The following is a 13576-nucleotide window of genomic DNA, read 5'->3' as shown; positions in this document are numbered from 1 at the left end:
GCCTTCAGAGACGATGAAAAAAATGAAAAAGAGGCAGTTGAAAGTTAAAGCTCAATTCAAAATTACTAGTGAAAAAGCCGAATTGTATCACTGTCCGAGTACGGAGAACAGCTGAGAAACTATTGCAAAGAAACCTAACTCAACCATTTCAAATATCGATAAAACCCTCCAAGTCTGAAAAACTGTTTTGTTTAGCTTTCAATATTAGTAATTTACCGTCAAACGCTCTATGGTTCAATCTTTACCTTCCAGAATGATGTAAGATTGAGGCTGAAATGGGAGTTTAGGAAAATGCAGCTCAAAACCCTTAGATTTTTTTGGGCTGCAATGGGCTGCCAAGGGGGGTAATAATATGTAAGTGTTTGGGGGTGAATTTTCCAGTAACAGCAAACTTTTATATCAGTCTATCCCGATTAACAGATCAAGAACGATGTAAGAGTGGGTTGTTAAAGTTGTCTTTTTCCCACACTTTTACATTATATTACACCCTTGGCAGCCCAATTTTTACACCATTTTAACCCCTCTCAACAAATTTTACCCCTCTCAATTTTAGCCCACCCACAAGCGCTACTCTTACATTGGTTTAGCTCCCTACTCGAAGACTTCCATTCTTGAAACCTAAACCTCTACCTTCAGCCGGTTTTCCTTAACCTCCAGACCATCAAGGCAACTCTGGACAGTCTACATTTATGAATAAAATTTGTTAGAAATACCCCGCTGTGAAAAAATTACCCCCTCACACTTACATCATTTTACCCCTCTTGGCAGCTCATTTCTTACATCATTTTAGCCCTTCTCGACAAATTACTCCCTCACTCTTACATCAAATTAACCTCACTGGCAGCCCAATTCCTACACCATTTTTCCTCCTCTGAACAAAATACCTCATTACTCTAACAACATTTTACCCCACATGAAGGCTCAATCCTTACATCATTTTATCGCCTCTCAACAAATTACCACCTCACTTTAACATGAAATTATTCCCCCTGGCAGCATAATTCTTACATCATTTTACCTCCTCTGAACAAAATTCCACCTCACTCTAACATCATTTTACATCCCCCCTTGAAAGCCCAATCCTTACACTATTTTACCCCCTCTCGACAAATTACCCCGTCACTCTTACATCAAATTAACCTCCCTGGTAGACCATTGCTTACATGGCAAATTTAGATAGGGGGATAATTTCTCAAAATTCTTCCAATTGCAGCCCATTGCAGCGCACGTTTACATGGCAGTTATAGTGAGGATTAATTCCGCAAAAGTTCCCCCATTGCAGACCATTCCAGCCACCTCTTACATGATAGTTTTAGTTAGGGGGTAATACCTCAAAAGTCCTCCCCTTTCAGCCCATTCTTATATGGGAATTTCAGTTAGGGGGTAAATCGTCAAAAATCCTCCTAATGCAGCCCACTCTTACATGGTAATTTTAGTTAGGGGGGTGGGGTAATTCCTCAAAAATCCAACCCCTTGAAGCCCACGCTTACATAAGAATTTCAGTTAGGGGTTAAATCCTCAAAAGTCCTCCCATTATATTCCATTGCAGCACACTCTTACTTGACAGTTTCAGTTAGGAGGTTAACTACTCAAAAGTCTTCACATCGCAGCCCACTCTTACATGGCACTTTTAGTGTGGCGAGGGTGTAATTCCTCAAAAGTGCTACCATTGCGGACCAATTTTACGTGGCAGTTTTAGCCAGGGGGAGGGGTATTTCCTCAAAAGTCCTACCATTGCAGCCCTCTCTTACATGGCAATTTTAGTTCGGGGTCGAATCCTCAAAAGTCTTCCTTTGCAGACCACTCTTATATGGCATTTTTAGTGGGGGGGTTAATTCCTCAAAAAAGCTACCATTGAAGACGACTCTTACGTGGCAGTTTAGCCAGGGGATACTTCCCCGAAAGTCCTCCCCTTCTCTACAGCTCTCTCTTCCATGGCAATTTTAGTTCGGGGTCAAATCATCAACAGTCCTCCTTTGGAGCCCACTCTAACACAGCAGTTTTACTCAGGGTGTAGTTCCTCAAAAGTCCTCCAATTGCAGGCCAACTTTTATATCATTTTACCCCCCCCCCCCCCCCCCACCAGGTTCCAAATTACCTCCTCACTCTTACATCAATTTATCCCCCAGAGACAAATTACCCCCGCCCCCACACTTACAACAAAGTAGGAGGATTTTAGAGAAAACAGAGTTGAAGCAAACACTAAGGCTTTCTAATTCATTTTGTATTAACTATGTTGATATAGTTTTCCAGTTACTTACAACAATTTCATTAAATTGGTAAAGACTCAAACAACTCCCGTTCATCTCTAGTTAGGGGGATATTTCTTCAAAAGTCCTCCCATTGCAGCCCTTTGCAGCGCAGTTTTACATTAAAGTTATAGTGGGGGGATAGTTAATTCCCCAAAATTACTCCCATTGCAGCCAATTCCAGCCCACTCTTACATGGCAATTTTAGTTAGGGTGATAATTCCGCAAAAAAACCTCCACTTGCAGACCATTGCAGCGCACTTTTACATGACAGTTATAGTGTGGGGGTTAATTTTTCAGTTCTCCCATTGCAGCCAATTCCAGCGCACTGTTACAGGGCAATTCTATTTAGGGGGTAGTTCTTCAAAAGTCTTCCCCTTGCCCCCCATTCTTACATGGCAATTTCAGTTAGGGGTTAAATTCCTCAAAATTCCTCCCATTGCAGCCCACTCTCATGTGGTAATTTTAGTTAGGGGTTAAATTCCTCAAAAAATCTCCCCTTAGAGCCCATTCTTACATGAGAATTTCTTTTCGGGGGTAAATCCTCAAAAGTCCTCCCATTGCAGTCCATTGTAGCCCACTCTTACATGAAAATTTTAGTCAGGGGTCCAATTCCTCACAAGTCCTCATATTGCAGCCCATTCTTACATGGCAATTTCAGTTAGGGTTTAAATTCCTCAAAAGTCCTCACATTGCAGCATTTTTGGTTAGGGGTTTAATTCCTCAAAAATCCTACCCGTACAGCTCATTCTCTATGAGAATTTCAGACCGGGGGTAATTGCTCAAAATTTCTCCAATGCAGCCAATTCCAGCCCACTCTTACATGGCAATTTTAGTAAGGGTGATAATTCCTCAAGAAACCTCCCTTTGCAGACAATTGCAGCGCACTTTTACAAGGCAGTTTTAGTATGGGCGTTAATTCCACAAAAGTTCTCACATTGCAGCAAATTCCAGCGCACTCTTACATGGTAATTTTAGTTAGGGGGTTAATTCCTCAAAATCCTACCCTTACAGCCCATTCTCTATGAGAATTTCAGACCGGGGGTAATTGCTCAAAATTTCTCCAATGCAGCCAATTCCAGCCCACTCTTACATGGCAATTTTAGTAAGGGTGATAATTCCTCAAGAAACCTCCCCTTGCAGCCCATTGCAGCGCACTTTTACAAGGCAGTTTTAGTATGGGCGTTAATTCCACAAAAGTTCTCACATTGCAGCAAATTCCAGCGCACTCTTACATGGTAATTTTAGTTAGGGGGTTAATTCCTCAAAAGTCCTCCCCTTACAGCCCATTCATACATGAGAATTTCTTTTCGGGGGTAAATCCTCAAAGCTCCTCCCATTGCAGCCCATTGTAGCCCACTCTTACTTGACAATTTTAGTCTGGGGTCTGATTCCTCCGAAATCCTCACATTGCAGCCCACTCTTACATATCACTTTTAGTTAGGGGGTTAATTCCTCAAAAGTCCTTCCCTTACAGCCCATTCTTACATGGCAATTTTAGTTCGGGATCAAATCGTCAAAAGTCCTCCATTGCAATCAACTCTTACATGGCATTTTTAGATAGGGGGTAATTCTTCAAAAGTCTTCTCCTTGCAGCCCATTCTTACATGGGAATTTCAGTAAGGGGATAAATACTCAAAAATCATCCCATTGCAGCCCATGGCAACCCACTCTTATATGGCAATTTCAATTCGGGTTTAAATTGCTCAAAAGTCCTCCCATTGCAGCTCATTGTAACCCACTCTTACAAGATAATTTTAGTCAGGGGTCTAAATCCTCAAAAGACCTCCCCCTGCAGCCCACTCTTACATGGCAATTTTAGTTCGGGATCAAATCATAAAAAGTCCTCCATTGCAGTCCACTCTGACATGGCATTTTTTGATAGGGGGTAATTCTTCAAAATTCTTCTCCTTGCAGCCCATTCTTACATTGAGTTTTGCAGTTCAGGCGTAATTGCTCAAAAGTCCTCCCATTGCAGCCCATTCTTACATGGCAATTTCAGCTGGGGTTAAATTCTTCAAAAGTCCTCCAAATGCAGCCCTCTCTTCCATGGCATTTTTAGTTCGGGATCAAATTGTCAAAAGTCCTCCATTGCAGTCCACTCTTACATGGCATTTTTTGTTAGGGGGTAATTCTTCAAAAGTCTTCTCCTTGTAGCCCATTCTTACATGAGATTTTCAGTTCGGGCGTAATTGCACAAAAGTCCTCCCATTGCAGCCCATTCTTACATGGGAATTTCAGTTAGGGGACAAATACTCAAAAATCATCCCATTGCAGCCCATGGCAGCCCACTCTTACATGGCAATTTCAGTTAGGGATTAAATTCCTCAAACGTCCTCCCATTGCAGCCCAGCCTTACAGGATACTTTTAGTTAGGGGGTTAATTACTCAAAAGTCCTACTCTTACAGCCCATTCTTACATTTCCGTTAGGTGGTAAATCCTCAAAAATCATCCCATTGCAGCCCATTGCAGACCACTCATACATGGCAATTTTAGTTCGAGGGTCAAATCGTCAAAAGTGCTCCATCGCAGTCCACTCTCAAATGTCATTTTTATCTAGGGGTAAATCCTCAGAAGTCCTCCCATTGCAGCCCATTGTAGCCCACTCTTACAAAAAAATTTTAGTCAGGGGTCTAAGTCCTCAAAAGTCCTCCCATTGCAGCCCATTCTTAAATGGCAATTTCAGTTATGGGTTAAATTCCTCAAAAGTCCTCCCCTTGCAGCCCACTCTTACATAGTACTTTTAGTTAGGGGGTTAATTCCTCAAAAGTCTTTCCCTTACAGCCCATTCTTACATGGCAATTTTATTTCGGGATCAAATCGTCAAAAGTCCTCCATTGAAGTGCACTCACATGGCAATTTCAGATAGGGGTTAAATTTCTCAAAAGTCCTCCCCTTGCAGCCCCCTCATACATAGTACTTTTAGTTAGGGGGTTAATTCCTCACAAGTCCTTCCCTTACAGCCCATTCTTACATGGCAATTTTAGTTCGGGATTAAATCGTCAAAAGACCTCCATTGCAATCAACTCTTACATGGCATTTTTAGATAGGGGTAAATCTTCAAAAGTCTTCTCCTTGCAGCCCATTCTTAAATGAAAATTTCAGTTCGGGCGTAATTGCTCAAAAGTCTTCCCATTGCAGCCCATTCTTACATGGCAATTTCAGATAAGGGTTAAACTCCTTAAAAGTCCTCCCAATGCTGCCCTCTCTTCCTTGGTAATTTTAGTTCGGGGTCAAATCATCAACAGTCCTCCTTTGCAGCCCACTCTTACACAGCAGTTTTACTCAGGGGGTAGTTCCTCAAAAGTCCTCTAATTGCAGGCCAACTTTTATATCATTTTACCCCCCCCCTTTTCTCCCCGACCAGATTCCAAATTACCTCCTCACACTTACATCAATTTATCCCCCATAGACAATTTACCCTCGCCCCCACTCTTACAACAAAGTAGGAGGATTTTAGGGAAAACAGAGCTGAAGCAAACACTAAGGCTTTCTAATTCATTTTGTATTAACTATGTTTAAGTTGGTAAAGACTCAAACAACCCCAATTCATTTCTAGTTAGGGGGATATTTCTTCAAAAGTCCTCTCATTGCAGCCCTTTGCAGCGCACTTTCACATTAAAGTTATTGTTGGGGGATGGTTAATTCCTCAAAATTTCTCCCATTGCAGCCAATTCTAGCCCACTCTTACATGGCAATTTTAGTTAGGGTGATCATTCCTCAAAAAACAAGAAACCTTCCCTTGCAGCCCATTGCAGCGCACTTTTACATGGCAATTATAGTGTGGGGGTTCATTCCTCAAAATTTCTCCCATTGCGGCCAATTCCAGCGCACTCTTACATTGCAATTTTAGTTAGGGGGTAGTTGTTCAAAAGTGTTCCCCTTGCCGCCCAATCTTACATGGCAATTTCAGTTAGGGGTTAAATTCCTCAAAATTTTTCTCATTGCAGCCCACTCTCACATGGTAATTTTAGTTAGGGGGTTAATTCCTCAAAAGTCCTCCATTGCAGTCCACTCTTACATGGCCTTTTTAGATGGGGGGTAATTCTTCAAAAGTCTTCTCCTTGCAGCCGATTCTTACATGAGAATGTCAGTTGGGGGGTAATTGCCCAAAGTTTCACCCATTGCAGCCAATTCCAGCCCACTCATACATGGCAATATTAGTTAGGGTGATATTTCCTCAAAAAACCTCCCCTTGCAGCCCATTGCAGCGCACTTTTACATGGCAGTTATAGTGTGGGGGTTATGTCTTCAAAAGTTCTCCCATTGCAGCCAATTCCAGGGCACTCTTACATGGCATTTTTAGATAGGGGGTAATTCTTCAAAAGTCTTCTCCTTGCAGCCCATCCTTACATGAGAATTTCAGTTCGGGGATAATTGCCCAAAATTTCACCCATTGCAGCCGATTCCAGCCCACTCTTACATGGCAATTTTAGTTAGGGTGATCATTCCTCAAAAAACAAAAAACCTCCCCTTGCAGCCCATTGCAGCGCAATTCTACATGGCAGTTATAGTGTGGGGGTTTATTCTTCAAAAGTTTGCCCATTGCAGCCAATTCCAGCGCACTCTTACATGGCAATTTTAGTTAGGGGGTAGTTCTTCAAAAGTCCTCCCCTGCAGCCCATTCTTACATGAGAATTTCTTTTCGGGGGTATATCCTCAAAAGTCCTCCCCTTTTAGCCCATTGCAGGCCACTCTTACTTGACAATTTTAGTCAGGGGTCTAATTCCTCGAAAGTCCTCCCACTGCAGCCCGTTCTTACATGGAAATTTCAGTTGAGGTTAAATTCCACAAAAGTCCTCACATTGCAGCTCATTCTTACATAGTACTTTTAGTTAGGGGGTTAATTCCTCAAAATCCTACCCCTGCAGCCCATTCTTACATAAGAGTTTCAGTTTGGGGGTAAATCCTCAAAAATCATCCCATTGCAGCCCATGACAGCCCACTTCTACATGGCAATTTCAGTTAGGGGTTAAATTCCTCAAAAGTCCTCACATTGCAGCGCACCCTTACATGGTACTTTTAGTTAGGTTAGGGGGTTAATTCCTCAAAAGTCCTACCCTTACAGCCCATTCTTACATGAGAGTTTCAGTTTGGGGGTAAATCCTCAAAAATCATCCCATTGCAGCCCATGGCAGCCCACTCTTACATGGCAATTTTAGTTCGAGGGATCAAATCGTCAAAAGTTTTCCATTGCAGTCTACTCTTACATGGCATTTTTAGATAGGGGGTAATTCTTCAAAAGTCTTCTCCTTGCAGCCCATTCTTAAATGAGAATTTCAGTTCGGGCGTAATTGGTCAAAAGTCCTCCCATTACAGCCCATTCTGACATGGGAATTTCAGTTAGGGGATAAATACTCAAAATTTCTCACATTGCAGCCAATTCAAGCCCACTCTTACATGGTAAATTTAGTTAGGGGGTAGTTCTTCAAAAGTCTTCCCCTTGGCACCCATTCTTACATGGCAATTTCTGTTAGGGGGTTAATTCCTCAAAAGTCTTACCCTTGCAGCCCATTCTTACATGAGAATATCAGTTAGGGGGTAAACGCTCAAAAATCATCCCATTGCAGCCCATAGCAGCCCACTTTTACATGGCAATTTCAGTTAGGGGTCAAATTCCTCAAAAATCCTCCCATTGCAGCCCAGTGTTATATGGTACTTTTAGTTAGGGGGTTAAATACTCAAAACTCCTGCCCTTACATCCCATTCTTACATGAGAGTTTCAGTTAGGGGGTAGATCCTCAAAAATCATCCCATTGCAGCACATGGCAGACCACTCTTACATGGCAATTTTAGTTCGAGGGTCAAATCGTCAAAAGTCCTCCATTGCAGTCCAATCTTACATGGCAATTTCAGTTAGGGTTAAATTCCCTAAAAGTCCTCCCCTTGCAGCCCACTCTTACATGGCAATATTAGTTCGAGTGTCAAATCGTCAAAAGTCCTCCATTGCAGTCCACTCCTACAGGGCATTTTTAGATAGGGGGTAATTCTTTAAAGTCTTCTCCTTGCAGTCCATTCTTACATGAGTATTTCATTTCGGGGGTAATTGCTCAATAGTCCTCCCATTGCAGCCTATTCTTACATGTCAATTTCAGTTAGGGGTTAAATTCCTCAAAAGTTCTCCCATTGCAGCCCAGTCTTACATGGTACTTTTAGTTAGGGGGTTAATTACTCAAAATCCTACCCTTGCAGCCCATTCTTACATGAGTATTTCAGTTCGGGGGTAATTGCTCAATAGTCCTCCCATTGCAGCCTATTCTTACATGTCAATTTCAGTTAGGGGTTAAATTCCTCAAAAATCCTCATATTGCAGCCCACTTTTACATTGTACTTTTAATTAGGGGGTAAATTTTCAAAAGGTTTCCCCTTGCAGCCCATTCTTACATGGGAATTTCAGCTAGGGGATAAATACTCAAAAGTTCTCACATTGCAGCCAATTCCAGCCCACTCTTACATGGTAATTTTAGTTAGGGGTAGTTCTTCAAAAGTCTTCCCCTTGCCGCCCATTCTTACATGGAAATTTCAGTTAGGGGTTTAATTCCTAAAAAGTCCTACCCTTAAAGCCCATTCTTACATGAAATTTTAGTTAGGGGGTAAATGCTCAAAAATCATCCCATTGCAGCCCATGGCAGCCCACTCTTACATGGCAATTTCAGTTAGGGGTTAAATTCCTCAAAAGTTCTCCCATTGCAGCCCAGTCTTACATGGTACTTTTAGTTAGGGGGTTAATTACTCAAAATCCTACCCTTGCAGCCCATTCTTACATGAGAGTTTCAGTTAGGGGGTAAATGCTCAAAAATCATTCCATTGCAGCCCGTGGCAGACCACTCTTAAAAGATAATTTTAATCAGGGGTCTAAATCCTCAAAAGTCCTCCCATTGCAGCCTATTCTTACATGGCAGTTTCAGTTAGGGGTTAAATTCCTCAAAAGCCCTCCCCTTGCAGCCCACTCTTATACGGTACTTTTAGTTAGGGGGTAATTCTTCAAAAGCCTTCCCATTGCAGCCCATTCTTACATGGGAATTTCGGTAAGGTGGTAAATCCTCAAAAGTTCTCCCATTGCAGCCAATTCCGGCCCACTTGTACATAGCAATATTAATTAGGGGGTAGTTCTTCAAAAGACTTCCCCTTGCCGCCCATTATTACCAGCCAATTTCAGTCAGGGGTTTAATTCCTCAAAAGTCCTACCCTTAAAGCCCATTCTTACATGAGAATTTCAGTTAGGGGGTAAATGCTCAAAAATCATCCCATTGCAGCCCATGGCAGACCGCTCTTACATGGCAATTTCAGTTAGGGGTCAAATTCCTCAAAAATCCTCCCATTGCAGCCCAGTGTTATATGGTACTTTTAGTTAGGAGGTTAATTACTCAAAAATCCTGCCCTTACATCCCATTCTTACATGAGAGTTTCAGTTAGGGGGTAGATCCTCAAAAATCATCCCATTGCAGCACATGGCAGCCCGCTCTTACATGGCAATTTCAGTTAGGGGTTAAATTCCCTAAAAGTCCTCCCCTTGCAGCCCACTCTTACATAGTACTTTTATTCAGGGGTTTAATTCCTCAAAAATCCCACCCTTACAGCCCATTCTTACATGGCAATTTTAGTTCCGGACCAATATGTCAAAAGTTCTCCATTGCAGTCCACTCCTACATAGCATTTTTAGATAGGGGGTAATTCTTTAAAAGTCTTCTCCTTGCAGCCCTTTCTTACATGAGTACTTTTGATTAGGGGGTAAATTTTCAAAAGGTTTCCCCTTGCAGCCCATTCTTACATGGGAATTTCAGCTAGGGGATAAATACTCAAAAGTTCTCACATGGCATCAACTTCTCTCAGAGTTTCAGTTAGGGGGTAGATCCTCAAAAATCATCCCATTGCAGCACATGGCAGACCACTCTTACATGGCAATTTTAGTTCGAGGGTCAAATCGTCAAAAGTCCTCCATTGCAGTCCAATCTTACATGGCAATTTCAGTTAGGGGTTAAATTCCCTAAAAGTCCTCCCCTTGCAGCCCACTCTTACATAGTACTTTTATTCAGGGGTTGAATTCCTCAAAAATCCCACCCTTACAGCCCATTCTTACATGGCAATTTTAGTTCGGGACCAATATGTCAAAAGTTCTCCATTGCAGTCCACTCCTACATGGCATTTTTAGATAGGGGGTAATTCTTCAAAAGTCTTCTCCTTGCAGCCCATTCTTACATGAGTATTTCAGTTCGGGGGTAATTGCTCAATAGTCCTCCCATTGCAGCCTATTCTTACATGTCAATTTCAGTTAGGGGTTAAATTCCTCAAAAATCCTCATATTGCAGCCCACTTTTACATTGTACTTTTGATTAGGGGGTAAATTTTCAAAAGGTTTCCCCTTGCAGCCCATTCTTACATGGGAATTTCAGCTAGGGGATAAATACTCAAAAGTTCTCACATTGCAGCCAATTCCAGCCCACTCTTACATGGTAATTTTAGTTAGGGGTAGTTCTTCAAAAGTCTTCCCCTTGCCGCCCATTCTTACATGGAAATTTCAGTTAGGGGTTTAATTCCTAAAAAGTCCTACCCTTAAAGCCCATTCTTACATGAGAATTTTAGTTAGGGGGTAAATGCTCAAAAATCATCCCATTGCAGCCCATGGCAGCCCACTCTTACATGGCAATTTCAGTTAGGGGTTAAATTCCTCAAAAGTTCTCCCATTGCAGCCCAGTCTTACATGGTACTTTTAGTTAGGGGGTTAATTACTCAAAATCCTACCCTTGCAGCCCATTCTTATACGGTACTTTTAGTTAGGGGGTAATTCTTCAAAAGTCTTCCCCTTGCAGCCCATTCTTACATGGGAATTTCGGTAAGGTGGTAAATCCTCAAAAATCATTCCATTGCAGCCCGTGGCAGACCACTCTTAGATGGCAATTTTAGTTCGAGCGTCAAATCGTCAAAAGTCCTCCATTGCAGTCCACTCTTACATGGCGTTTTTATTTATTGGGTAATTCTTCAAAAGTCCTCCCCTTGCAGCCCATTCATACATGGCAATTTCATTTAGGGGTAAATCCTCAAAAGTCCTCCCATTGCAGCCCGTTGTAGCCCACTCTTACAAGATAATTTTAATCAGGGGTCTAAATCCTCAAAAGTCCTCCCATTGCAGCCTATTCTTACATGGCAGTTTCAGTTAGGGGTTAAATTCCTCAAAAGCCCTCCCCTTGCAGCCCATTCTTATACGGTACTTTTAGTTAGGGGGTAATTCTTCAAAAGTCTTCCCCTTGCAGCCCATTCTTACATGAGAATTTCAGTAAGGTGGTAAATCCTCAAAAGTTCTCCCATTGCAGCCAATTCCAGCCCACTTGTACATAGCAATTTTAGTTAGGGGGTAGTTCTTCAAAAGACATCCCCTTGCCGCCCATTATTAAAAGCCAATTTCAGTTAGGGGTTTAATTCCTCAAAAGTCCTACCCTTAAAGCCCATTCTTACATGAGAATTTCAGTTAGGGGGTAAATGCTCAAAAATCATCCCATTGCAGCCCATGGCAGCCCGCTCTTACATGGCAATTTTAGTTCGAGGGTCAAATCGTCAAAAGTCCTCCATTGCAGTCCACTCTTACATGGCATTTTGATTTATTGGGTAATTATTCAAAAGTCCTCCCCTTGCAGCCCATTCTTACATGGCAATTTCATTTGGGGGGTAAATCCTCAAAAGTCCTCCCATTGCAGCCCATTGCAGCCCACTCTTATACGGTACTTTTAGTTAGGGGGTTAATTACTCAAAATCCTACCCTTACAGCCCATTCTTACATGAGAGTTTCAGTTAGGGGGTAAATCCTCAAAAATCATCCCATTGCAGCCCATGTCAGACCACTCTTGCATGGCAATTTTAGTTCGAGGGTCAAATCGTCAAAAGTCCTCCATTGCAGTCCACTCTTACATGGCATTTTGATTTATTGGGTAATTATTCAAAAGTCCTCCCCTTGCAGCCCATTCTTACATGGCAATTTCATTTGGGGGGTAAATCCTCAAAAGTCCTCCCATTGCAGCCCATTGTAGCCCACTCTTACAAGATAATTTTAATCAGGGGTCTAAATCCTCAAAAGTCCTCCCATTGCAGCCCATTCTTACATGGCAATTTCATTTGGGGGGTAAATCCTCAAAAGTCCTCCCATTGCAGCCCATTGTAGCCCACTCTTACAAGATAATTTTAATTAGGGGTCTAAATCCTCAAAAGCCCTCCCCTTGCAGCCCACTCTTATACGGTACTTTTAGTTAGGGGGTAATTCTTCAAAAGTCTTCCCCTTGCAGCCCATTCTTACATGGGAATTTCGGTAAGGTGGTAAATCCTCAAAAGTTCTCCCATTGCAGCCAATTCCAGCCCACTTGTACATAGCAATTTTAGTTAGGGGGTAGTTCTTCAAAAGACATCCCCTTGCCGCCCATTATTACAAGCCAATTTCAGTTAGGGGTTTAATTCCTCAAAAGTCCTCCCATTGCAGCTTATTCTTACATGGCAGTTTCAGTTGGGGGTTAACTTCCTCAAAAGCCCTCCCCTTGCAACCCACTCTTATACTGTACTTTTAGTTAGGGGGTAATTCTTCAAAAGTCTTCCCCTTGCAGCCCATTCTTACATGGGAATTTCGGTAAGGTGGTAAATCCTCAAAAGTTCTCCCATTGCAGCCAATTCCACCCCACTTGTACATAGCAATTTTAGTTAGGGGGTAGTTCTTCAAAAGACATCCCCTTGCCGCCCATTATTACAAGCCAATTTCAGTTAGGGGTTTAGTTCCTCAAAAGTCCTCCCCTTAAAGCCCATTCTTACAAGAGAATTTCAGTTAGGGGGTAAAAGCTCAAAAATCATCCCATTGCAGCCCATGGCAGCCCGCTCTTACATGGCAATTTCAGTTAGGGGTTAAATTCCTCAAAAGTCCTCCCACTGCAGCCCAGCCTTACATGGTACTTTTAGTTAGGGGGTTAATTACTCAAAATCCTACCCTTACAGCCCATTCTTACTTGAGAGTTTCAGTTAGGGGGTAAATCCTCAAAAATCATCCCATTGCAGCCCATGGCAGACCACTCTTACATGGCAATTTTAGTTCGAGGGTCAAATCGTCAAAAGTCCTCCATTGCAGTCCACTCTTACATGGCATTTTGATTTATTGGGTAATTATTCAAAAGTCCTCCCCTTGCAGCCCATTCTTACATGGCAATTTGATTTAGGGGGTAAATCCTCAAAAGTCCTCCCATTGCAGCCCATTGTAGCCCACTCTTACAAGATAATTTTCATCAGGGGTCTAAATCCTCAAAAGTCCTCCCATTGCATCCTATTCTTACATGGCAGTTTCAGTTAGGGGTTAACT

This window comes from Convolutriloba macropyga, chromosome 4, assembly GCF_964194025.1.
Source record: "Convolutriloba macropyga chromosome 4, txConMacr16.3, whole genome shotgun sequence".
In the NCBI taxonomy this organism is placed as follows: Eukaryota; Metazoa; Xenacoelomorpha; order Acoela; family Convolutidae; genus Convolutriloba; species Convolutriloba macropyga.
This window is presented reverse-complemented; position numbering follows the sequence as displayed.